Raw genomic sequence first — 26,672 nt, 5'->3', positions numbered from 1 at the left:
TATAGTTTCGTAACTAGCACAATTGCCATTCTCAGAGTGGATATCAGTGGATTACAAAAAACAGGACAGGCATCCTAGGAACTAAAGGTTAACATGGCATTCCAGGATCTCAGCTAAAAGGAAAGTGTCCGTCAGCTAAAAGGAAAGTGTTTCATTGTTAATGCCTTAAACATTAACAGATAATCAATCACATTTTAGACTTATTTTCATCATTATCTATGGATGCTACAGCTGTCTTTGTGACTTCTAATTCTCATTTTCTTTAATGTGTGAAGACTTACTGTATAGGACTTATTCACATCCCACCCCTCAAGACTGTTGGCTTGTAGACCATGGAACTTCAGGTGTAAGACAAGAATGGACCTAGCACTCCAAAAGGTGAGCAGTGTCATCTTGGGCCTACATCGTGCGTCTCTTCTCAGTCATCTTGGATTATCTGAGGCATATATGTCATTGATAGAAAAATATTTACCTCCTTTAGTTCTTCTACTCCATTAATGTCCCTGCAAGTACTTTGCTTAGAGCCTTGCTTTTTGTAGGCCTTTGTACTTGTTTGTAGAATTAAACCCAGGCGTCTTGGAGTCATGTGGATTAAGCATTTGGTTATGTGCTGCTTGTTTTTCTCTAGTTGATTTATATACCTGAGTCTTGTCATACCCACTAGGTGGCAGTCTTCTTGACGGCAGGTCTGTGTGGTGGGAAAGCACGGATTTAGAGTCAACGGCACAAAGTTCAAATCCCAGTTCTGACACTTACTAAATTAGTGAGTATCACTTAACTAAAGTTAGCAAGTGACATAATCTGTCTTAGTCCCTCATCTGCAAAATGGTGGACAGTATCTATTTTTATTAGGTTGTGCTGGTGAAGTGAAATGATATCATATCATAGAACCTGGTACTTAATTGGTGTTAAATGACAAGCTTACCTTTTCCTTTCTTTATTTCCTATCTCTGTAACATGTCTTTTTATACCAGGAATGCAGTAATATTGGCAACCTGACTAACCAAATAGAGTAGTGGTGGAATCCTTTTAGGAGAGAAACTGAAATATCTTTATACAATGTCCCTTCTCCCCAAGCACCTAGAACATTAGGTACACCAATAACATTTTAAAATATATATATAATGACTGGAACTATTTCTAAAGAGGAAGGTCATCTTCAGTGTATGTAGACATGAGCTGCCGGATATTCTGTCAGAACAATAGCTATTCATTGTGTTAGTTTCAAAGCTGGCACTGACAAGCTAGTATTGCAGTGTTATTCCCACACAAACAAATCTCGAGCAAAATTTCCATGACCCAATAGTTTGATGTAAACAACTCGCTGCAAGAACTTTTTACATGTAAACCCATGTCATCCATTCAAACGTTCAGTGCTTTCAGGGAGTTCTGTAAGTGCAGCCTAAGAATTAATGATTTTTTAAAAAAGCAAAAACAAAAAACAAATGCTCATCAACCCCTACCCTCAGGATTGTGTTTTGTTGCAGAGTATATGTGGTAAATAGCTCAGTTCCTTCCACCATAACTGTAGATGGGAGATAGAACCATCAGATAACATAGTCCGATGGGAAAGTCCTTTAAAGGCACTGAAACATTAACAGGCTGGCCGAGGCGTGCAGGCTGCCAGAGGTCCTGACTCCTGGGCCAAAGAATAATGACAGGCTTTCTATTTTTAAATAGTAGTTAGCATTTGATAGCACTTAATATTTGCAGTGACCTTTACAGCTATTGTTATTAGTTATTCCTCCCAGCAGTTCTTTGAACAAAGTGACACAACTATTTTTACTCAACTCCCCCAACTCCTTCTCCTTCCACTGCACTCACAGGATCAGTGGGGTTCTCAGCACGTCGTGATGACATTTGCTTAGATGTAAGCTCCATTTCCTCATGAGCAGTGATCTCAGGGATAAAGAATCTTTTCAAGTCAAAACAATGTTAAATACGGTGTGTTTTAATATATCCCATGTGAGTCAGATCATGTCACTTCTCTGCTTAAAACCCTGCAGTGCTTCTCCATCTCACTCAGTGTAAAGCCAGGGTCTTTAAAGTGGCCTGGAAGACTTGTATAATCAACCCCTCCTTCACTGCTTGCACTGACTTCCCACTCCTCACCCCCTCCCCAACCCTGCCCTAGTCACATAGGCCTCCCTGTAGCAACTCCAGCCGCACAGGCTCTTGTCTTAGACCTTTGCACTGGATGTTTCTTCTGCCTGAAATGTTCTTCTTTCATATGTGGCTGCCTCTGACGCCTTCAGCTTTTGCTTAGATGTCACCTTTTCAGTGAGGTCTCCCCTGCCAACCTAATTTAAAACTGCAGCTGTGATCAAGTACTTATTGCCTCCTAATGTACTGCATTATTTACTCAGTTACTATGTTTACTGTTTACTTTCTCTCCCCCACAAGACTGTAAAATCCACAGAAGCAGAGATCTTTGTCCATTTCACTTTGTTCACTGCTATATACCAAGCACCTAGAACAATACATGTAGAAGGCATGTAAAAAATGGTTATTGGATGAACAAATGCTATTTCTCTAAAGGTTGTTGTAATAGGTTTGACCTGTAGACTTAGAATGCATCTCAATATGTGGTTTATCTTTATATTCCTTAGCAGTAGTTCCTAAGCTTGTTTTCCAACCATAGCAAACAGTTCATTTTGATAGTAATTCTGTAGAGCTAAATGAAGCACACAAATTCTTAAGGTTGGAAAGAAGTGCTGCAATGAAGAAATAGATTTTATAGGTGTTGTAGTCCAACCACCCATCTATTCTAATCCCATCAACTGCATCCCCATGGGGCATTGCATCTCTCCGTCTTTACAGAAAGGGAGAAGAGGACAGAGGTAAAAGAATAGGTTCTGTGATCAGGAGGCCCTATCATGTAATTCTTGTCCCACCCATGTCTACTGTGTGACCTTGAACAAGATACTTTAGCCTCTTTCTGCCTCAGTTTCCTCATCTGTAAAATGGTGATAAAAACAACTCATAGCCGTTTTTTTCCCTAACATTTTTTTAAAATTGTGGTAAAATACATATGAAATGTATCATCTTACTCAACTTTAAGTGAACAGTCTAGTAATATTAAATATATTCATAATGTTCTGCAATCATTACCACCATCCATCTCCATAACTCTTTTCATCTTGCAACATGGAAACTCTATACCTCTTAAACAATAACTTCCATTTCTACCTCCTCCCAGCCACTGGGAATCACCATTCTACTTTCTGTCTTTATGATTTTTTATACTCTAAGTGCCTTATATATGTGGAAAATATAGTCTTTTTGTGACTGACTCATTTCACTTAGCATAATGTCTTCCAAGTTTATCCATTTTGTAGCATATGTCAGAATTTCCCTTCTTTTTGAGGTTGAATAGTATTCCTTTGTGTGTGTGTGTGTGTATATATATATATATATATATATATATGCCATATTTTGTTTATCCATGTATCCATCCATGGACTCTTGTGTTGCTTTGACATTCATAGGGTTTTGTGATGATTAATGAGCTAAGGGAGGTAGAATTTGGCATATAGTAAGCAGCAAATAAATACTAGCTGCTATTATTATTATTAATTCTGGTTTTTAGAAAGCCCTTAACATTAAGCTTATTTAAGTTTTATTAAGTTATATACAACTGATATAACCCATGATATAACCCACTTTAATGACCTGGGGAGTACAAATAATAGATATATCTTTTATTCCCCTATTAGTTGCCAGAACATCTTCCTGATAATACTAATAGGAAGCCCAATATCTCTCTTAAGGCCCTACCACCTCTCACCTCTTCTAAACATCCGAGATTGCCAAGAACAGTCTGGTCTTAATTCATTCCAAAAGGGCCAGTTCCAGTTCTAAAAGCAAGCAGAGACAAAACTGAGGAGTCCAAGTGGTCTGCCAATACTGCTGCTTCTTCCTGTGGGGTAATATTGAAAACTGGCTCTACACAGGCCAGCAGCTACTTCCCCCACTGCTGCAGGGATTCTCTCACTGACCTAGGTCTTCTTCATGGATCTAGGACTTGGACCTCAAGGTTACAGCTCTTTTAGTTCACAGTGCTCAATCATTGTTCTCCAATCACACCCACAACCAGAAGGGTTTCTAGTCTTAGCCATGGGATACATGGGAGCAGCCTCCTCATACCCCTGGTACCCTTAATCCTGCTGGTAACACTGGATCATCAATCTAGACTGTCCCTTTTCTCATGGTGAGTTTCCCCTTTGGAATTTATGGTGTCCTTTTCTCCTCCAGGCTTCTTGTGGTGTCTATCCTAACCCATCAGGAAGATTCTAAAAATGTCTCCCCCTAGGAGGCTCCTTGACCTCCCTGCAATTGTTCCATCTTTCATCAGAGACCAGCTCTGCATAACAGGGGTATTGGAGGGCCAGGCTTTGTCAGTCCACACTTAGCTTCTACTAGACTCTCCTCTCCAGGGCAACAAGGTGTTAAATATCTTACAGCATCATAAGTAAGAGTGGCCACTTAATGACTCTTCATCAAATGGGGAAGATTGGTGTCCACTTAGACAGAAAAGTAACTGTTTAATTTCAGATTGCTTCCTACCGGATTCCCTGTTACACTTCTGTTCACTGAGTCTGGTTCTACTTTTTTTTTTTTTTAGACATAGGGTCTTGGTCTTGCTGTGTTGCCCAGGCTAGAGTACAGTGGTGAGAGCATAGCTCACTGCAGCCTCTAATTCCTTGGCTCAGGTGATCCTACTGCCTCTACCTTCCAAGTAGCTAGGACTTGGAAGGTGCATGCCATGATATCAGAAGGTGCATGCCACGATGTCTGGCTGATTTATTATTTATTTTATTTTATTTTTTTAGAGAAGAGATCTCTCTATGTTGCCCAGGCTGGTCTCAAACTCCTGGCCTCAAGTGATTTTCTCACCTTGACCTCCCAAATTGTTGGGATTACAGGCATGAACCAACTCACCCGGCCTGGTTCTACTTCCTGATGTCAGTAGGAACCTCTTCCCTATGACAAAACTTCATCAAATTAATACCCAGGGACCTCAGATTATTTTGTTCTCCACTGACTCCCAGCTTACTCATTGGTTAATCTTAGTCACATTTTTAACAGTCACAGTTGATGTTTATTGACCTTACTATTTGCCCAGTACTGTGCTAAGTGCTGTAATATATTAACAAATTTAGTCTTTAAACAACCCCGTCTGCAAAAAGGCCACCATTTTGTAGATGAGGTAACTGAAACTTAGGAAGGCTTAGTAGTAAGCCTAAGGTCACATATCTGTTAGGATCTGAACACAGGCTCTCGGGCTCCAGAGCCCACAGTGATGCAATACTGTATCCCTAACTCAAATTTATAGAACAGAGATGCTTATCTCAGAGTGTTGTGGTGAGAATTAGATGCACTAAAATATGAAAAGTGATTAGCCCTGGCTCTGTAAGTGTTCAAAAAATGTTCATCTGCCACCCTTTTCCTTCCATTCAAGTGAGCATCTCATATCTTAAATACTGCACATTTTTTAAGTGCCTGACACAGAGTGGGTGCTCAGTGGGTGGTAACTACCCCCCTTATTACAGTGCATGCTGGAGGCTCCTACCAGTCCTGACTGTTCTCTCGTTCAGTTGGACCCTTCCTTCCTTCCTTCCTTCCTTCCTTCCTTCCTTCCTTCCTTCCTTCCAGGTTCTCACTCTGTCACCCAGGCTGTAGTACAGTGATGCAATCATGGCTCACTAAGGTCTCAAACTCCTGGGCTCAAAGAATCCTCCCACCTCAGCCACTAAAGTAGCCACCATGCCCAGCATTTTTTTTTTTTTTTTTTTTTAATTCTTTGTAGAAACAGGGTCTCACTATGTTTGCCAAGCTGGTCCTGAACTCCTGGCCTCAAGTGATCCTTCTGCCTCAGCCTCTCAAAATGCTGGGATCTAAGATCCAATCTAAGATCCAGCTAAGGCACGAGCCACCACACCCAGCCTCAGTTGGATCTTAGATGTTGGTGCCCAGAACTGCATATGCTATACCAGGTGGGCTTGAATAAAGCAGAGTGGAAGGGAACAATGACCTCCTCCCCAGGGTGCATGATGTCCTATTACCTACAGTCTTAGGAGACATTACTATTTCTGCTAGTCATTTACACTGTCAGTATTGAAATTGTAGTTAGTCAGATCCTTGACATCTCTTTACTTAGGCTGTTGCTCGTCCACACTTCACTTGGCCTGCCTTTGATTTTTCCTTTTAGAAAAAAAGAAGATATTTTTTCCAAAAATATCTTCTTTTTTTCTGATTAAATACTACAAGTTTGTTGTGGAAACTTTGAAATACAGAAACATACAAAGAAGGAAATCAGTTACCATGAATAGCATGATCCATTAATTAACCTCTATTAATATCTGCATATATATATTTCCAATATGTGTATGTGTTTCTTTTTTATAAAATTAGGATCATGCTGTTTGCCGTTCAAAATATATCCTGAGCCTGACACTTTTCACCATTTTTTCCCAACGTAAGCCACCTCTATCTTTTTCTTAAACTACTGTAAAACTACTAAACTACTATCCCTTAAAATTGGTTTCCCTGCTTCCATTCTCACTCCCCTACACTCTATTCTCCAAAAAACAACCATTGTGATCCTTTAAAATCCTGACTGTCTCCTGCTCAGAGTCATCCAGGGGCTTCCCATATCACATAAAATGAAACCCCAGTCGCTCCTTACTCTGGCCTGCAGGGGCCTGTGTGATGGGCCTTCTCCAACTTCGTTCTTCGTTTCCTTCTGTTCTCTCCTTTGCTTACCTACTCCATCTCCAGGGCTTCTTTCCACTTCAAGCTCTTTCCTGTTGAGAGCCTTTGCTCTTCCCAGCGCTACATGGCTCAGTCCATTTCAGCACCTGATCCCATACCCTCTCTCAGGGACCACTTTGCCCAAACAGTACCTCTGCCTCCATCATTCTTCTTTCCCTTTCCCTAATTCATTTTCCTTATTAGAGTAATTAAATATTCTTCTGTAACATGACTATATTTTTATTTATGTGCATATTTATTTGCTTATTTATTTGTACCCTGTGATCTACATCTTCCTATTCTCCCACCCCTGGCCACTGAGTAATGACTGTTCTACTCTCTGCTTCTATGTATTTGATTTTTTTTTTTTTTTTTTTTTTGAGATGGAGTCTCATTCTGTCGTCCAGGCTGGAGTGCAGTGGCGCCATCTTGGCTCACTGCAACCTCCGCCTCCTGGGTTCAAGCGATTCTCCTGCCTCAGCTTCCCAAGTAGGTGGGACTACAGACACCCGCTACCAAGCCCAGCTAATTTTTATAATTTTAGTAGAGACAGGGTTTCACCATATTGACCAGGCTGATCTTGAACTCCTGACCTTGTGATCCACCCACCTTGGCCTCTCAAAGTGCTAGGATTACAGGTGTGAGCCACCGCGCCCAGTGTATTTGATTTTTTTAAGATTCCACATGTAAGTGAGATAATACAATATTTTCTCTGTGTCTGGCTTATTTCACGTAGCATAATGTCCTTTTTATGTTGTCACAAATGGCCGGATCTCCTTTTTTAAGGGTGACTAATATCCCATTGTGTGTCCCAACACAATTTCTGTGTTCATTCATCTGTTGAAGGACAACTTTAGTTGTTCCATATCTTGGCTATTGTGAATAATGCAATGAACATAAGAGCACGGTTGTCTTTACGAGGCGGTGATTTCATTTCCTTTGGGTATATACCCAGAAGAGGATGCCAGGTCATATTATAGTTCTATTTTTAGTTTATTTAGGAACCTCCATACTGTTTTCCACAATGGCTGCACCAATCTACATTCCCACCACATTGCAAAGGGGTTCCTTTTCTCCATCCCGTTGTCAACACTGATCTCTTGTCTTTTTATAATAGCCAACCTAACAGGTGTGAGATGATATCTCATTGTGATTTTGATTTGCATTTTCCTGATGATTAGTGATGTTGAGTACCTTTTCATATACCTGTTGGCCATTTTTATACTTTCTTTAGAGAAATGTCTATTCAGGTCCTTTGCCTATATTTTAATCTGGTTATTCATTTTTTTGCTTTTGAGTTGTGTGTGTTCCTTATATGTTTTAGATATTAACCCCTTATCAAATATATGGTTTGCAAATATTTTTTCCCAACCTGTAGGCTGCCTTTTCATTTCGATTGTTTTCTTTGCTGTGCAGAAGCTTTTTAATTTGATGTAGTCCCACTTATTTATTTTTGCTTTTGTTGCCTGCCACATGATTTTAATGGCTGTAATATTCTATCATATATATGTACTGTAATTCTCCTGTTGTTAGACTTTTAAGTTGTTTTCCTTTGTGGTAGTATAAGTATAGTCAATATCTTATTTGTATAGCTTTCATCTTGTGAGATTCCATCACTTCGTGACAGAAGTGATTGGGATCCTATTTATAATGACAATTTCTATAATCAGATACTGTTCTAAATGCTTTATGTACTAATTTAATCTACCTCATATAGTGAGGTAGATACAATCATTATCCCCATTTTCCAGATAGGGAAATTGAGTCCGAGAGTGTAAGTAACCTCTTTAACATCACACAGTTAGTAAGTGGTAGAGCTGGGATTCAAACAGTTCTCTACTTCCGCAGCCTGAGCTCTCAACCCCTCCTCCACCTCACCAGCTGCCTCCTGATCGTTCTCCCAGCAGATGTCAGCAGACTTCCTTTGTCTTGCAGGTCATTACTGTTTTTGTATAGAGAGGCACTGAAGACCAAGTCATGTGCCCATTCACATCTTTGTAGAGAATAATATTATCCTGTTCTCCAGTCCTTTTGGGGGATTATAGTTGAGCTCCTCTGAGTGTTCCTTATTGTATTATCATGGAGCTTGTATTTCTCTACCTTGTCCACAAAGAAAGTGTGCAGACTTGTTTGTCACCATTTTCTAACTAGACAATGGAACAGTTACTACCTGAGGAACCCTGTCAGAGAGGAGATGAGGTTAGTCTGACCAGCATTCATCTTCCTCGTCAACACAAAGTATCTAAGCTGCATTAGAATTTTGCTAAAAGTCCCCGTTAATAAAATTGAGATATTTGCCCCTCTGCAAGTTTCTGTAAGTTCTACCATGCTTCATAAAGTCTCATATATTATAACATTTCCATTTTTTTCAGATGTCAGATATTGTAAATGAATTCCTGTTATTTTAGGGTCCTAGGGCTTCTTATTTTACTGTTCCTGTTGCAGTGAGTATTGGGGTGCATGTACAGATGGTGTTAAGATGTAATTAATCTGAGCCTGGAAACTTAAATGCAGCAGCCAGGTGCTCTCCTCCTATCTTCTCACTATCACAGACTTTAATTTCCTCTTGGCCAATGTTTTTGCTCTCCTTTCTGGCTCAAAGGTCATTCCTGATAAAGAAGATGGAAACAAACTAGGAGGTGAGTAATTCTGTTTTCACTGTATCATCTCTAAATTAACTGTATCATCTGCCCCAAGCAGGAGGCCAACTCTTCTCTTGTTCTTTTTCTTGTTCCGAACCCATCCCAATGGCTCTCATTGTATTTTATGTGTGCATTATCTTGTGCCCCAGCCTTCTACTTCCGTGACTTGGTTCTTTCTTTTTATGCCACTCCTTTGTATCTGCTGTCAGCTGCAAATTCCTACTTCCTGCCTTTGTGATTCTCCTTGTAAAATATAAGCTCATTGGAGACAGTAATTTATTTGGATAGTTCCCTCTCTTCCTCCTCTCCAGAGTAGAGTCAGAATTAAATTAGATGGAGCCTCCAATCTTTCTAGAACCAAGTTCTACATGATTAGAGTCTCTGACCATGGAATCAAAGAGCGTCTAGCCTCATGTCTTACACACAGGAAATCTACAATAATGGTAACAATAATAACAACAATAACCTTTATTGAGTGTTCACCATAATTGTAAACCATACTAGGGGCTTTATATATGTGATCTCATTTAATTCTCACTGTTGACATATAAGGTAGGTCTTACTATTCACAATTACAGATAAGGAAATTGAGATACAGAGAGGTGACATTTGCACAGCCGTAAGGACAGCGCCAAGAGCCTGACTCAGGTCTGTCCAGCTTCCTGAGCATGTACTCTAGCCTCCACATTCTGCTGCCCTCTGAGATTTAACCCACTGAATCACCTTCTTTTCTCTGGGCTTGTAGAGTCCTTTATTCTTGCAGTCTCAGGAACATGGATGGCTTGCATTCACTTCTTTGGCTCTTGAGAATCATATGGTGACAAGGTCCTTTTCTGTCTAAGTGCCAGTCACTTCTATTGTGTTATCCACCTAGTTCACCTTCAATGGCCAAAATTAGATCCAAGCAGTAGCTCTCTTACAACATCCTTGTCCCTCTGTGACATGAAGTTGTCAGTAGAGCAAGGCCTGAGTGAACTGGATGCTCTGCTTCTGACAGAGTGGGGCTCCTAACAGACCTCTGGATTGTCTTCCATCATCCCTCAGCCTGCAGAGGACAGAGCCTGATGGTGGGAGTGACAGGTACACCTAGTGGGTAGGCCCGAGGGCAACCAGCCTCTCCTTGCCCCCTCCTCACTGAGCTTTCTGTGCTCTGGAAATATTATGCTGGCTTGAAGGTTTTTCTTCACTATGGTTTACATACCACCTATTCTCAAAAAGAATGTGAAGTAGTTTACAATAAAACATGTCTAAAACAAGACAATTAAAACATATTTTAAAAAGAGAGGCAGATGGAGAGAGGTCAGAAATCACTTAGTTTGAATCCCTGACAAGAAGTTATAGCACATGAATGCATTTTGATCAATTCCTGATACAAATGTCTGGGTGTGTAGGAATGGGGAAAGAACTCTGCAGAAGGGGAACCTAGAACCTCCTGGGCCCCATCCTACACCTGGAGTCAAAATCAAGTGACATCATGCCTAGCAATGCCTGTGAAAATATTCATTCCTAGTATCTGTCTCAGGAAGCCTCAGGAAATGCAGCAGAAGAACCACCGCATGTCTTAACTCTAAGTTTAGTGTAGCCAGTTTGTCCAAGGATCAGAGCCAAGATAATTCATCATTGTCACAGACAAAAGACGTCCATAAATTTGTCTTTAAATTTTAATACCTAAATCATATATTATACAGATAGAACTCTTACAACCCATCTATTGCTCTGTTATAATTTTTAAGGACAAAAATGGTATAAATCATAACAGAACTTTTAAAAGTATCACACTTGTTTCAAGAGATGCTATGCTATGGCTTTTCTGTTAGACAAGATTCCGGTAGGAAATGGATGACTGAAGAATGAATGAATGAATGAGTGCCCACATGGTCCCATGACAGCAGTGAATCAGTTTCATACTAGCTGTGACAAACAGTTCATTCAGTAGAGCTGAGCATGACCTCTGGTAGCACTTCCTGTCATGATGTAGGCTGATACTATGGCAGCTCTGAGTCAGAACTGCAGCCAGCAACATGACTCAGGGCATCAAGGTCGGGACAGGGGAGCTCAGGCACTCCTCTGACCCTTGTCTAGATGTGCACCTACAACTCCCTCGATAGGTGTACATATGACCAACTTCATCTGGTAGACAGAAAAATAGAGAAGGAACGTTGGTGATGGAGGGTTGGCTTATGAATTTCTGTATCATTAGAGATGTAACAAACACTCACAGTGACCAGATGAATCAGAAGGAAGATTCCTTGAGGTCCCTGGTAGGGATATTTCCTCTTACCTTCAATTCTATGGGGCATTTCTGTAGTTTGTTGAATGGAATCAAAGTGTTAAGGCAACCTGCAAACTAAGTAGTAGTCGGGTTTGGTTAAAAGCAAACAAACAATGAAATATCAGGCAACAGATTTAACTAAAACTATTCTCTTAATCATTGTTTTTTTTGTTTTTTTGTTTTTTTGTTTTTTTGTTTTTTTTACATGGAGTCTTGCTCTGTCACTCAGGCTGGAGTGCAGTGGTACCATCTCAGCTCAAGCTCACTGTAACCTCCGCCTGCCGGGTTCAAGCAATTCTCCTGCCTCAGCCTCCTGAGTAAGCTGGCACTACAGGCACCCACCACCACGCCCAGCTAATTTTTTGTATCTTTAGTAGAGACAGGGTTTCACCGTGTTAGCCAGGATGGTCTCCATCTCTTGACCTAGTGATCCACCCGCCTCAGCCTCCCAAAGTGCTGGGATTACAGGCATGGGGCACCGTGCCCGGCCTCCTGTTTTCTTAATACGAAGGTTTTAAGTATGTAGGTATTCATGGGAGAAGTAGTAGTTATTTGTTGTAGGCAAATACTGATAGTCTCTCAGCTAGAGGAAGTCATTAAAGATGGGAATGATTAGGATAGGGAAATGGCGTTAGTAAATCTGGGTGTGGCTATTTTTTGTTAGCTTGATAGAATTTGATAGGCAATGATTTTTAAACTTTCTTGTAAGGCTGGATTAAAATGTATAATTTAAAATCTTTGGGGTGATATTATAGTAAAACCTAGTCTCCACAAGTGATTGTGTAAATTTACTCAATGCATCAGGTATTTGTTGATCGCCTGGTTATTCACCATCCATCCATCCATCCATTCATCTGTCCACCTGTTCATCCACCCATCCATCCACCATTTATGCATACACTACTTACTCAGCATATGTTGTGGGCTGAATTATCCCCCTACCATTCCAAATTCATATGTTGAAGTCCTAACCCTCAGTACCTCAGAATGTGACTATATTTGGAGATACGTCTATAAAAAGGTAATTAAAGTGAGATCATTAGGGTGGGTCATAATCCAATTTTGCTAGTATCTGGAAGGGGAAATTTGGACAGGTGTGTATAGAGAGGAGACTACGAGAAGACACAGACAGAAGATGGCCTTTTACAAGCCAAGGAGAGAGGCCTTCAAAGAAACTAATCCTGCTGACACCTCAATCTGAGGCTTCTAGCCTCCAAACTTGTAAGAAAATAAATCTCCATTGTTTAAATCACTCAGTCTGCAGTATTTGGTTATGGTAACCCTAGCAAACTAATACATGTACTTCCAATATACCAGTGCACTGTGCTAGATATGAATGAAGTATCATCTCTGCCTGCAAACAGCTGCCAGCCTGCTAGGTACAAAACACTGCTAAGTGTTGAGGAAACTATAAACTACAGTGATGAATCAAACCCTTAGTTTCGTGAGCACTTAACATTCTATAAAACCAGCTCTTGCCCCCATTGGTTTGTATGGGGCTACAATTGGCATGTGCACCTATTTTATTTTGAATTCTGATCCAAAAAAATGTTCTTGGGGACGTCAGTTGGGAGTTAAGTGAATTTTACATCAGCCACAAGAAACTAAAACCTGAAGTATCAGAGGTTGTGTTTTACTTTTTAATTCATATAGCACGATTTAGGTATAAAACAGCCTTCAGAGTATTTTTGCTGCTTTAAACTCATCAGAAAACTCATTTTCGCAGTAAAATCCTACCTTCGTGGCAGATCCATTTATTCTCGGATCACACAGCTTCAGCCTACCCCCAGAGTAAGCAGAAGATACAGCAGTGACAGCTGGCAGCCTGGCTCACTTAGATTCTGTTTGTGCAACTGCTGTTAATATGGAGCCACTAACCGAGGAAACAAATCATGGCTTGAACGAGGGTGGAGGACACGCAGCAGGGTCCTGTGGCTTTTGGAGTAGAAGTGGTCACACACGTTAACAAACAGCATGAACCCAAACTAAAGAAAGATAGAATTTTGAGAGCTCTAAGGAGCTTTGGATGTTATCTGGTCAAAGCCCTCATTTTGTAGATTTGGAGCCAGACACACAGGTTAAATGTTAAGTGGCTTGCCTACGGTTAAAAAAAAAAAAAAAAAAGCTAGTAACAGAAATAGGATGAAGACTTGTCTCTTGCTCTGAGTTCAGCTGTCTTTTCTGCCACTGTAGGTTTGGGTCTGGGAAATTAGTAGTCCAGAGCTGATTCCCACACAAATGCCGTGTCTGTAATTCAGGTGTGTTGCTGCTAAATAGAGAGTGTTGTCTATTCTTAGTGTTGGTCTGAACTGCTGGGCTTCCTATCTGTGTTGGAAACTGAGTCAAGCAAGTATAGCCCTCTTTTTCCACCCAAAAATAGAGCTGTTTATCCCTCACCCCCTCCCACCCCTTCTGCTCAGGTGATGGGTGCACCAAAATCTCAGAAATCATTACTAAAGAACTCATTCTTGTAACCAAACACCACCTGTTCCCCAAAAACCTACTTAAATTTTAAAAAAAGAGAGTTGTTTAATATAACAAATGTAGAATGAATGCAGAGAGAAAATGAATGCCTCTTGGGTACCACTTGTGTGGCTGACACTGTGCTGGCCCTTCACAGCAACTATGAAGAAACTGAGGTTGAAGATATTGTATCTCTCGTTTAAGATCTCACAGTACCAATTGACAGTTCTAGGATTTGTTCTATTCCACAGCCTATAAGTCTTCCACCAATCTATGTTCCCTCCCTCAGCATAATTAATAATTTTTATATTATAAGGCTAAACTAAATTTATATCAAGATGTCCCAGAGAGTTATATCTTATTTGTTAACCATTAGCTTTTCCCAATCAGACACTTAATGCAGCACTAGTTCCATCTTAAGGCCAGAACAGAACACCGTGGATGATGGTTTTGAACCTCTTTTGGCCAGAAATGTGCCCAGAGTTCTAAACCTTGGACAGCTTTGCATCAAGACCTTTGGAGGCAGCTTTCACTTACCCACATACGTACGTGATTCACCATCTCCATGGAGGTCTTCCTTTCTCGATTATCAGGTCTGACTTTATTTACAGCTGAAATGTGATTCCCTTTTATGAAGATCGTTTTTTATTCCAGAAAAGACCTTGGGTATTATGTCCTGTTCTCATGGTCAGAAATCTGAATGCTTCGATATACTGTATTTTGCTTTTCTTTCATGGCCAAGTAAAAGAGAAAGACCACAGTTATACATAGTGTGTCAGTCTGGCTCACTCAGATTATGTTTGTGAAATTCCTTTTTCTATAGAGCTAATATTTACTCAGCACTGGTGTCCCAGGCACCACATGGTATCCCAGGGACCATACTACGCCCTTTCTATGGATGGCCCAACTTAAGACTCAGAATAACCTTTTGTTTATAAACTGTCACCTAGGAGGGTCAAACAACTCAGCCTGGTTCATACTGCCATCAAAAAGCAAAGCTGAGCTTTGAACCCAGGCTGTCTTTGCAAACCCCTGAGCTTTCAAACCACTGCACATGCTGCCTCCTGACTTTGTTTTTTGTGCCTTTCTCTAGTCAGGAGGTTTTTCTCCATCTGCCCAGTTTATCTTCCGTAATTCTTGCTCTTGGGACAGATGATTTCCAAGGTCCCTTCAAGTATTGAGATTCCATGACTGATTAAAAATTGTAATGTATGCAGTTTGATTAATTTGCACTAATGCCCGATTTCATTCACAATGTTAATTTCTTTACAAGGTTCCAACAGTTTTTTAACTTACAGATCTCCTTCTGATGTTAAAGGAATCATGTGGCTTTTCCTATAATAATATTTAAGTCCCCAATTTTAAAATGTAAGGTTTAAAAACATATCTGAAAGGATTTCACCATGCATGCAACACACCAATTTTCCATATGGACCAAAATAGTCTTTTTAAGCCCCTGTTCTCTCAGTTGTCTTTCCCAAGTCTCACAGATGCAGCGCTAATTGCATGCAGCTTCAGGTCCTTTATAACATGAGGTAACAATTTCAGTGTCTTGGGCTTGAATGCTGCATTTGTTAGACACGCCAGGCCTGGAACTGGTGTCAGCTCATCAGGATTCGGAATCCACATGGAGAGCAACTCATCTGAACGTTGGGAAGCTTCCGGGAGAAACTCCTGTTGTGCTCCTTTCAGGTGTGGCGTGAGAGCCAGTGGTGTGACTGGTGCCTTAGCTAGGATGCCTCTTGGTCAGACTTGGCAGCACTGGGTGATGGCTCTCTGGGACCAGTGCAGGCATTTGAGTCTTTCTAGTCAAGCTATACTTGTTGAAGAATGATTCCAGAAGTGACATTTATTCACAGACCTACTACTTGGGCGATTGGGCTAGCTCCAAGTGTCTGAGTGGCTCTTCACAACTGAAGGCAGACTGCACTTGGGACACATCTAAAATTCATTCTGACTGGATTGAGAAAACAAGGAGACCAAAAAGAAAAGAAATGTCAGGATTCTGCAATCACATCTGTAACTGAGGAGCCACAGGATGTAACTTCGGAGAATATCTTGACCTGATCTTGCTTTGCAGCTTGTCTGTAGTTCCAGTCTTTAGAGTCATGGAAGCCTGAGTTCCCACCAAGCTCTGCGCTTAATGGCTGTGTGATAATGAAGCCGTCACTTGGTCTTCCTGAGCCTCAGTTTCCTCATCTGTAAATTGGGATGATGTACCTCCCTCGTGGGTCTGTTGTGAGGACAACATGTGATGATCCTGCCAAAACTCTCTAGGCACTCTGTGCTTAGCTGTGTGGCCAGTGCACAGTCAGCAGCTACACAATGCTATTTTTACTGCCTTCTTTCCCTTCTTCCCCAACAGGACGCACTCCTCTAGAAAACTGAGGTTCATGCAAGCCTGCACTTTAAGAGCACTTATACAGATGTGCACAATGCAATGCATGTGTCTTGATGGGGCTTTGTTAAACTGAATTTTAAAATTGTATTTTATATATACTTAGGGAAGTACAGAAAGGTACCCCAGAACAGGTTGTTTTATAAAGACAACAATTTCTGAATTATTTTCATTTCAGCTTTTTATATACTGTGTATTCACAAAATGAGAGACCCTTCCCCACTCACCCCACCCTCACAACTCCCCAGAACAACAGCCATGAGCAGACAGTGCTTGCCTCCTGACCTGTGTTTCTCCTAAAGCTAGTTCATTTAAGGGCAGCAGTCAGGGGCTTGCTACTCTTTGTAGCCCTGTTTATTTTCTTGTGATGAGAAGAAACAAGCCCAGACTAGCAGAGGGAAAGGGACTGTCCTCCGGGGAGCTGAGGAGTGAGGGTGGTCCTCACCTCGATCCAGCGATCAAATTCCCCAAGTAAATCCATGTAAAGCATGAGAACTGTGGCCAGCACTTGTTAAGCAAGGAATGTTAAAAATCATTGTCATTACTGCTACTATTATTGCTACAGGCTTGTTCCAAGACTCTGGGTTTTGGCTCAGCTTGTCTAAATGGTCTTCCATCTTATGGAATCAAGGGGTACATTTTGGAACCACTAGTTCCATAACCAAAGAAGGAGCAATCCAGCAACGTAGGCATTGATTCCGCAAGCCGTCTCAGAGCCTCTGTGTAGTCCTTACTTTCCCTCAATTGCCAAGACTAGCTGGCTCAAGTTAGGCCTTTCTAATTTACCTGGACTGTTGCTGTCTCCTGTGCACGGCTGCAGGGATGAGCACCTTGTTGTGTGTTCCTCCGCTGGGCTGACTGAAATGGTTTGCAGCCAGACTGCTACACCACACAGTCTGGCATTTAGTCCTCAGAAATCTGATTTAGAGGATGTATACATTGCATCACAATCTAGATTTCAGAGGAAAGCTTTGGATAGAATAACCCAGACCCAAGTCTGGGTAATTTAAAGCCTGGGTGAAATGGGGCAGAAAGAGCCCAGAATATACAGGTCTAAATCTTGGCTGGGGAGATGTGGAAGACTGGAGGCGCCAGACGGCTGGCCTCCCTCCAAGTGTTTACCATGCTGGTGCCATGGGGCTGGGGCTGGGCAGCCCGTGTGCTCATTCTCTCCCTTCTCTCCTCCTCCTCCTCCTCCCCCTCCATCTCTCCCCCTCCTCCTCATGTTTCCTATAGGCTAGAGAAAGTCAGGAACTACTGACCCACAGGGAAGGCAAGCGGAGATATGAGACAGAGGAATCAAATGCTGCTCTGGTGGAGGACGCTGTGGGTTCACAGTGGATGATTCCCTCTGCCTGTGAGATAAAAGGGCTGGCTCTGTACTTTGAACCCCAGCCTCACCCACCTCTGTCTGGGTGTGGCCCTTACTCTCTGGAAGCCTTACTCGGGGGAGAGGACAGGAGAGTGTGAGGCTTGAATCTCCAGGAAATAGTCTGTGGGCAGCCATTGACTCCAAGTCAATGAGAACAAGGTGTGCTGTTTCCTCTGTGCTGTTTCTTCCCTGCCCCACTCCCCACCCCTTGATTCTATGATGCCCAGGCTGCCTGCACTGCTCAGATACCACAGGCCTTGCCAGGGGCCTCCTGAGGGGTTTCTGAGGCTTGCAGCCGGTGGTCCCATTAGTCTGCACATCTTTGAGTCCCCCTCCCAGAGGAGAAAGCATATGCTGCTGGGACCGACTGCAGCTCCTCATGGATGCACCTGCCACCAGAACATTGTTGTTCAGTCCGGGATTGCTTTCTCTTCCCGAAGCACAATCTCACATGCAGTCCTGAGCCCAGTCCAGCCTCTGGGACAGAAGATTTCGTGCTTTATAAACCAACAGCACTGCAGATGCTGCACAAGGGAAGTGTCTCCCTTATGTCTTTCCCTCCCTGGATGCCTATCAAACTAGGAGTTACCTTAATAGGATAAAAGGAGGGTGTGGCTGTTTCACTTCCTGTTGTCAGCAGCCAAGTGTGCCTGGGGACAGAGGGTGGGCAGGCACCGATTGTGTGTAGGAAGGCAGGTATTATACTGCCCTGGAACACACAGAGGGGGTGGGGGGTCCTCTGGCTTCCCTGAGACCTCCCTGGGCAGGCTGCTGCAAGGCACCCAGATGTCAGTCGTCTTCCCACAACCTAATCATTCACAGCTACTCCAGGGCCACACTTAGGATCTCTTTCCAGTAGTCCGCTTAGTCTGCCCCAGGGGCACGCAAAGGAGGGCCTTTCATCCAGGGATCTCACAAAGAGACTTCACATTTGGATTTTTAAAAATTTATCTCTGAAGATATGCTAATAAGACTGAAAGATGGAAATGATCATCAGCTTTAAACTTATGCCTGATTTTGGTACCAGGCCCATGAATTTTTAAAATTAATCCTGCTATTATCCTGTGAATAGGATGGTTATATTACCCTGCGCATTTTTTTTTTTTAAAAAGCTTACACGTGTTAAAGCCTTAATTTATTAAATGTAAACTTCTAAAATATAGGATATCACAATTTTTGAAACCGTCTTTGGGCATTTCTTCATTTTAATATACCTGAAACCTCAGAGAATGAACGTGTCCCTGGTCTTTGTCCTCCAAGCGGCCCACTGGCCACTCCCCTCTTGATGGGCTGTGGAGAGAAGCTGTTCCCTTTCCACATTGTCATTTCAACTTCAGAAAAATCTCAGGTGCAATTGCCTGTTTCATTACAGCAGCCAGCCTATAATGAAAGAGTCCTTCGAAGCTTAGGCATGCCTAGTTTGGCCCCTTTCTTCATTTTACACACAGTTTTCTCCTCCCACAGGAAGGCTTCTCTCTGCTGGGCCCAAAGCTACAGGCTCTCTACCATAGGGAAAATGACTGACTAATATTCTTGAGTTCTTTACCCTTAGGCAATGGGGCTCAACTGTGACTGCACATTGGAATCAAGTGGAGAGTTCCAAAAATCCAGTGCCTGGGTTCTACCCCCAGAGAACCTGATTTACTTGGCCTGGGGTGTGGCCTGGGCATTGGAATTTTTTAAAGCAGCCCACATGATTTTAATACGCTGCAAAGTTTCGGTACCCTAAGACCCTGGTTCTCAAACATTAGAATTCATCAGAATAATGTCCTTGTGGGGAGGGGCTTGTTAAAGCATAGATTACTGGGCAGTTTCTGGTTCAGATTTCTGGATGGTACGTGGCAATCTGCATTTCTAACGAGTTCCCAGGTGATGTGATGCTGCTGTTCTGGGGATCATGTATTTAGAACAGCTGTGCTAAAAGAAAGACAGCTAGAGAGGTGGGCTGGGAGGAGAAATGTGAGTGAATGCGTGAAAATGTAGTTATTTCTTGTTTTCAGCCTCTGCAGTTGGCTTCAGAGGCAGGGACACCCCTAAATTACAGCAGTTACAGAGTATATTGGTCACCAAAGCTGCCACTGTGTGGAGACCCAAGCTGGGATAGAGCTGAGCCCCTGGTTGATGGGGTAAGGCATGGTCTGAAACAGTCTGGGGCTACAGGTCAGCTCTGTCCAGTGAGAATATAATACAGGTCACAAGAGTGAGTCACTTATGTAACTTCATATAACCACACTGAAGAAACTAGAAACAGGTGAGATTAGGTTTAATAATCTATATTATTTAACTTAACCCTCCAAAATCATATTTTAACAGTCATCAACATAAACAATGATTAATAAGATATTTGGCATTCCTTTTTCATGCTAAGTCTTTGGAATCATACATGTGTTTTACACTTACAGGACATCTCAGTTCACACCAGTCACATTTCAATGGCCGCACGTGGACAGTGACAGCCTGGATAGACCTAAGTACTGAGGCCGTCTGCCCCTGAAGTAGGACTGATCACAAAGGTCCTCACTTCTCCCAGCAGCACATGGCTCCTCCTTTCATGCCTCTCAGGGCTCCTGGAATCTGTTCTCAGCATCTGAGAATCCCTCTTGCATTCTTTACCATCAGTGCTCTGGACAGCACAAAAGGTTAACTGGGTTTAATCGGGTCTGCAGGGCTTGTTCCCTCATGTCTGTGCATCTGAGGTCAGAATCCAAGAGGTTTTCATAGCCACTCCCACTCTCTTTCCTGACTTCACTATCTATAGAGATGAGTTGAGCGCCGGGTTTTTGTTGGAGAGAAGTGGGTGTCTGAAATGGATTGAGGAAAAGAGTGAGGGGAAAGCTGTAGTTGGGCCAAACAGTAGAACGAGGATGGAGTTTCTTTTGAATGCTGCAAGCAAAAGTGACGCTGATACTTCTGGTGCCTACCCCTGCCAAAGGAGTCCAGAGCACTGTGAGGTTTGTGACAGGACCAGGGCAACAGTCATTGTGCTCTTCCAGCAGCATGCTGACCTGTCTCCATTTAAACTCATTAAACATACAAGTATTGAATGCCTACTGCGTTCTCAAGCATACTGATAAGGCAGTGAGTTACAATTATTGGAACTACACGTTTTGGAATCAGTCAAGCCTGAGTTCAAATCCCCACTTTTGTAATATGATCTTAAGCAAGTTATTTAATCTCTAAGCTGTGGTTTCTTCATTTGCAAAGTGTGGGTAATACCTACATAGTAAACTCCTGTGAAGATAAAGTGAAGTGATATATGTCCTTTCTTAGTACAGTGCCTGACACACTCAGTGAAGGCATTCAATGAGTGGTAGTAGGCTGGGACTAGGTAGGTGAGCAAAGTGCCTAGGGTGCAAAATTTAGGGAGGCACCCACTCTCATGGTTGTGCAGGTGGCACTGTGTGGTGCTGTCAGCACCATCATCATTGTTGTAGTTGTGTAATTATGCTGTAGTAAGTGTCACAGGCATTCCTGAGCTACATAAGGCATGGCCTTTTCTCTCAAGGAGCATAGGGTCCCTAGGGGAGAGAAGACATGTATACAAGCAAACCAAGACTGGCAGATGTGATGATTGCCTTGAGAGAGGGAGGAGACATCACTTCCACCAAGGGATTCAGAGACTACATCCTTGCAGAGTGGACAGGATATCTATAGGCATAGATTGGAAGGAATGACAATTTATAGAGGGAATGACTTAAAGCCGTGGAGGCAAAACACTGCTCAGGGAACATGGAATGGTTGCTATACTGGTGCACAGAGGCAGCTAAAAGGGAATGCTAACGGTCTGGTTGCAATCCAGTTGTATAGGGCTTTAAATACCAGGCTAAGGAGTTTAGACTGTATTTGGTTAAAAAAAAAAAAAAAAGCTAGGGAGAGTCATAGATAGCATCCTGGGAAAGAGGGACCAGAAAATGAGGAATACCTTTTCCTTTTGAGACGCAGAGGGTTTTGAGAGTCAGAATTTATTGCCATTGCCCTATCAAACACAAGGCTTCATGCCTTGAGGCACATGAAACTTGTAAATTGTGTCATCCATTACCACCCCTTCATGTTCCTACTCCCCTAGAGTAACCCCTATTACTGTTGTCGTATATATCCTTTCAGACTTCCCTCTATACATAGACAATATATAGATTCAAAATTTTTAACCAAAATGGGATCATGCTATATTTACTGTTCTGTCATTTACCTTTTTTAAGTGTCATAAAATATATATAACAAAACTTAGCATTTTAACCATCTTTAAGAGCATAGGTCAGTGGCATTAAGTACATTTCCAATGTTGTGCAACCATCACCACCATCCATCTCCACAGCTTTTTTCATCTTCCCAGACTGAAACCCTGTACCCATTACAATGCCGATTCCACATTCTCCTCTCCCTCTAGACCATGACAGTCACCATTCACTTTCTGTTTCTATGGATTTCACTACTTTAAGTACCTCATATATGGAATCATACAGTATTTGTTTGTAACTGGCTTATTTTACTTAGCAGAACGTCTTCAAGGTTCATCCATGCTGTAGGATGTGTCAAAATTTCCTTTCTTTTCATGGTTGAATAATATTCCATTGTATGCATATATCAGATTTTGTTTATCTATGTATCCATCATCAGAGTTGCTTCTGCCTTTTGGCAGTTGTCTGCTATTTACTTTTAAGTAATATATTGTGGACATCTTTCCATGTGAGTTCCTGTAGATCACCTCATTCTTCTTAATGGCTGACTAATAGTTTGTTGTATGACAGTGACTAGTGTAGAATCACAACACCAGCTAGTGGGACAGCTGGGATTTGAACTCAGTTTTTTTCTGGCTCCAAAAGCTGAGTGTTTTTCACCATTCCAGGAGACATGAGGGATGTGTACATTTTGAACTATCACATGGCTGGCATGGTGTTATGCAAGTATAAAATAGTGTGCTACAATTTGATTAGGTTTTGAGGGGCTTCTGATAAATGAAGTGATGAGTGTGTATGAGGCCAGGTCTAGCTCATATTTTGGAGTCCCTACTCTGTGTACTCCCACAACACAGTCATCACCAGCTTTTAGCTACTGCTGACCTGGCCACCTCTCAGGGTAGCTCTGGAAGAGTATTGAATAATAGCATCTTTAGGAAAGAAAGGACCACGAGTTCATCTGGCTCAACCCTTTGTTTTAGGGAAGGAGGAAACTGGAGCCTGAGAGGTGAACCCCAAGGCTACCTGTGAGTTTCCCTCTGCCTCCATTGAGAGGGTGTGGCTGCTAAGTCCTATCAGAAGATGTCCCACACTGTTTTCATTCCAATTTTACTGACTCATAGTTACTCTATTTATGATGGAAACTCATTTCACCAAGTGCATTGTTTTTATTGTTTATTTCTCTTGTATACATGTATCCTTCCAGCAGCCTGCCCGGGTTTATTAAAAAAAATTTATGTTTTCTGATCACTTCTACTTCCTTCTCTTCCTCCCAGGAATGGAAAATCAGTCTGAGTGTCATTAAGAGCATATTACCTGAAGAAGATTGCTGATGACAGTGGATTTGTCACCCAACTCAGTGTCTTTTCCTGAGCAATCGGAATTTCTTCCATGGGGAATGAAACCTAGTGTTTCCCTGCCCGAATCCAGGCCTTTCACTGACCTACCAAGTTTTCATTCCATTGTCTCACTGTCACTGGCTGATCTGATCTCTACGTTGATTAATTAGTTTCAAGGCCCTTCATATTGACCTAATAAAATTGGCTTGTTTAATTTGTGTCAGGAATTTTCTGAGAATGTTTCATTTAGACTCGGATAAGGTTTTTTTTTTTTTTTTTTAATGTCCTGCTGGATACATCCCTTAGGAGGGAGAGCTTGTCCTTCTTGCCATCTCTTGAATTACGCAGAGCAAACGCCGAAAGGATGGCGGGATTTCCTGCTGCCAGGGTCAAATGCTTCCACAACAAGCAGATCTGCCTTTCATGGGCAGTTTTTTATGTCCTCTCACCAGAAACACATGAGAATGCCATCTTTCCACCTCTGGAGGTTGTCTGAGCTGCTGGTAAGCATCAAAACATAGCCATCCAGGGCCAGGACAGAGCCATGGCCACCTCACTAGCTCCAGTCTCATGCCACTTGATTTATAAATGCCTTTTTTTTAATTGGCTGTCATCCTCTCAGGAGAGGTTGGAGTAAAAGTCTCAAAGTTGAGTGTTTGCTCTTCTGTCACAAAGAGAAATGGATGGGAAGAACAATACAAATGGCCTAAAGGCGAGCAGGGGACTCTGCAGAGCCGAGCCCCATCCAGGCCTGATTCAGGCACTCAGTAAGCCTGAATGGGGCGTGGTTACCCACTGGCTGGGCTGAGAATTCTCATAACTACTTACCCAGTCAGCAACTGCCAGGATGCAGGGAGCTTGTTTAGTTAACACTATGAGACCACTGGATCCAACGAATCTCTATTTGCACGTCTCCCCTAAGATAACTTTCATAAAAATGTGTAAACATGCTCTGAGAGTCTTCTGAAAGTTCCCTCAAAGCCCCCTGACAGCCTGCCCCCTAGCTGGGGCTGTGGAGGCAGTGGCTGAGGCATCCCCCTCCGTGGGAGGCTCCTCATACATCTCTGTCAGGAAAGGCAAGAGCCGCAGCCAGAAATGAGCTCCCCCCACAAAGCAGCTTCCCTGCGTGCTGCTGTGCAAGCTGCAGCATTTGGCTGCTTCATTTGTCTTCATTAATGTTGCTTATAGTGGAGGTCTTTGTCACATATATGATTATGTGAGATTCGATTCTCTCGAATGTGTAAACACAGAGCTCTAGTGTGAGGCTCCAAGCGGGCGAAGCAGCTTTTCTGCTCTTGTGGGGATGGGTTATGTGATCAACCCCTAGGGATGGGGCCACACTGTCAGGGACTGGTTCTTGCAGTGATAAGGGAAGAGCTGCCTGGCTCTTACACCCTAGGCTTCAGGGCTTGCCTCTCCCTCCAGTCCCCTCACAGAGTATATCCTCCCCCATGCCTCCCTCCTGTCCATGCCACATGCCCCAGGCTCCCTGAACATTGCCACCTTAATGTCTTCTCACTTCATTTCTTCCTGTCTCCCCCTCCAGGGTCCCACCTTCATCTCAGGTCGTCATCATCCCATGGCTGGATTCCTGCAACAGCTTCTTAATCATACTCCCTCTCTCCAGTCTTGTTTCCTCCTGTTCAACACCCTGCTGATATCTTCATCTCTATCATGCATAGCAGTTTGGGTCATTCCCCTTCTCTAGGAAAAGGCCAAACTGTTTAATAGAATGGTCTAGGAGGCTCTTCAGGACTAGGCCCCCAGAACCATTTCAAGCATCAGACCACCAATGTGCTCGTTCTCCTACCTCTCTCTTCCTCCCTGTTTTGGGGTTATACTTTGTCACAGGATTCCAGAACAATTCTAATTCGTGCCTAATGTCTTAGGGCTTTTAGATAAAGCAATTTTTAAGATTTTGAATTTACCCATGCCACGATTTCTCAGATTAAAATGAGAACTTGGGAAGCTGGACCAAGTGAAATGTCCATGTCACTCCTTTACTAGGCATCATTCTGCAGGTTTCTTTTTGAGCTGTCATACTCAGACCACTTTAGTGAAGGAAAAGAAGTCATTACCAGAGGAAGGAAAGAAGGGGCACTTATTAAAGGATGTGCATGTGTGGATGGATCCCAGAGAAGTCTGGCTTCAGGAAAGGCGAAACCAAGACAATACTAGGGCCCGGCTGCACCCCGCCCTCTTGGCCACTTTGCCTCTTTCTGTCCTCCTTGCTTTCTCATGACCAGCATCCTCTGTTTACTTATCTTGTATACAACCCAGAATAACAGCCACATGCCAGGGTCTACATGAACTTCTAAATTAGCACCCACCACCCACTATAGCTTCTTATTGTCTAAGAATGTAATGGTGCTGAGTCTTCTCTCTGTGGATTGGTTGTCCTTGGCTCAGAACTCCTTCCCACTCTCTTCCCCCATAGCTTGGACCCAAGCTGGGGGCTACAAGGGTCCCCTGCTTTCTTATTAGGCTGGGAGTGGGGCAGTTTCTCAGTGGGAGACTACAGTGGTTTGCCAGGGCTGTTGTAATGAAGTACCACACACTAGGTGGCTTGAACAGCAGAAATGCATTGTCTCAGTGCTGGAGATTAGAAGTCCAAAATCAAGGTGTCAGCAGGAATGTAGTCTTTCTGTTTTGTAAGATTTGTAGGGAAAGATCATTTATACCAAGGACTGGTCTATAGCCCTGAAAGCAAATGTGAACGTGGTCAATAATAATTACACTGAGCAAATCATACTGTACACTACTGTCGTGCGTTGTCAAAACATTTTCACATACATTATTTTATTTGATCCTAACAATAACTGTGTGAAGTAGGAAAAGTAGATTTTTGCTGTATTCCCTCTTTATGCCTCCATTTCTTCATCTGTGAAAAGAGGATAGTAACGGTATCTACTCAGAGGATTGTTGCATGAGTCAAATGCATTAATACTGTAAAGCACTGGCACCCACAGCCACCACAGAGCTGGGGCTGGCCCTCACAGCTCAGGGGTGGGAAGATCAAATGCAAAGCCAGAAGGGAGGTACTTCTCCATTCCTGTCCCCTAGTCCTGTCTTAATATCCTAAAGTTAGTTGGCTAAAAGATCATTTAATGGTATTTCTTTAAACTGTGTTTTCACTTATTTTATTTCCCGTCAAAGCTATAGTCATACCTGGTTTTATTGTCCTTTACTTTATTGCCCTTCACAGATACTGCTCGCTTTCTCTCTCTCCTTTCTTTCTTTCCCTCCCTTCCTTCCTT

General features: G+C 42.5%; 1 long non-coding RNA gene across 1 annotated transcript; it reads left to right on the top strand.

The window, feature by feature from the left end:
• Positions 1-290: 290 nt before the first annotated feature.
• On the top strand, positions 291-23,623 carry LOC117071335. Its single transcript, XR_004432246.1, has 3 exons — positions 291-378; positions 665-763; positions 23,353-23,623. It is a non-coding gene; the product is annotated as an uncharacterized LOC117071335 (long non-coding RNA).
• The last annotated feature ends 3,049 nt before the right edge of the window (positions 23,624-26,672 follow it).

This window comes from Trachypithecus francoisi, unplaced genomic scaffold (assembly GCF_009764315.1).
Source record: "Trachypithecus francoisi isolate TF-2019V2 unplaced genomic scaffold, Tfra_2.0 Lachesis_group3, whole genome shotgun sequence".
NCBI lineage: Eukaryota > Metazoa > Chordata > Mammalia > Primates > Cercopithecidae > Trachypithecus > Trachypithecus francoisi.
The sequence above is the reverse complement of the archived record's forward strand: the minus strand, read 5'-3'. Positions and strand labels throughout refer to the sequence as shown.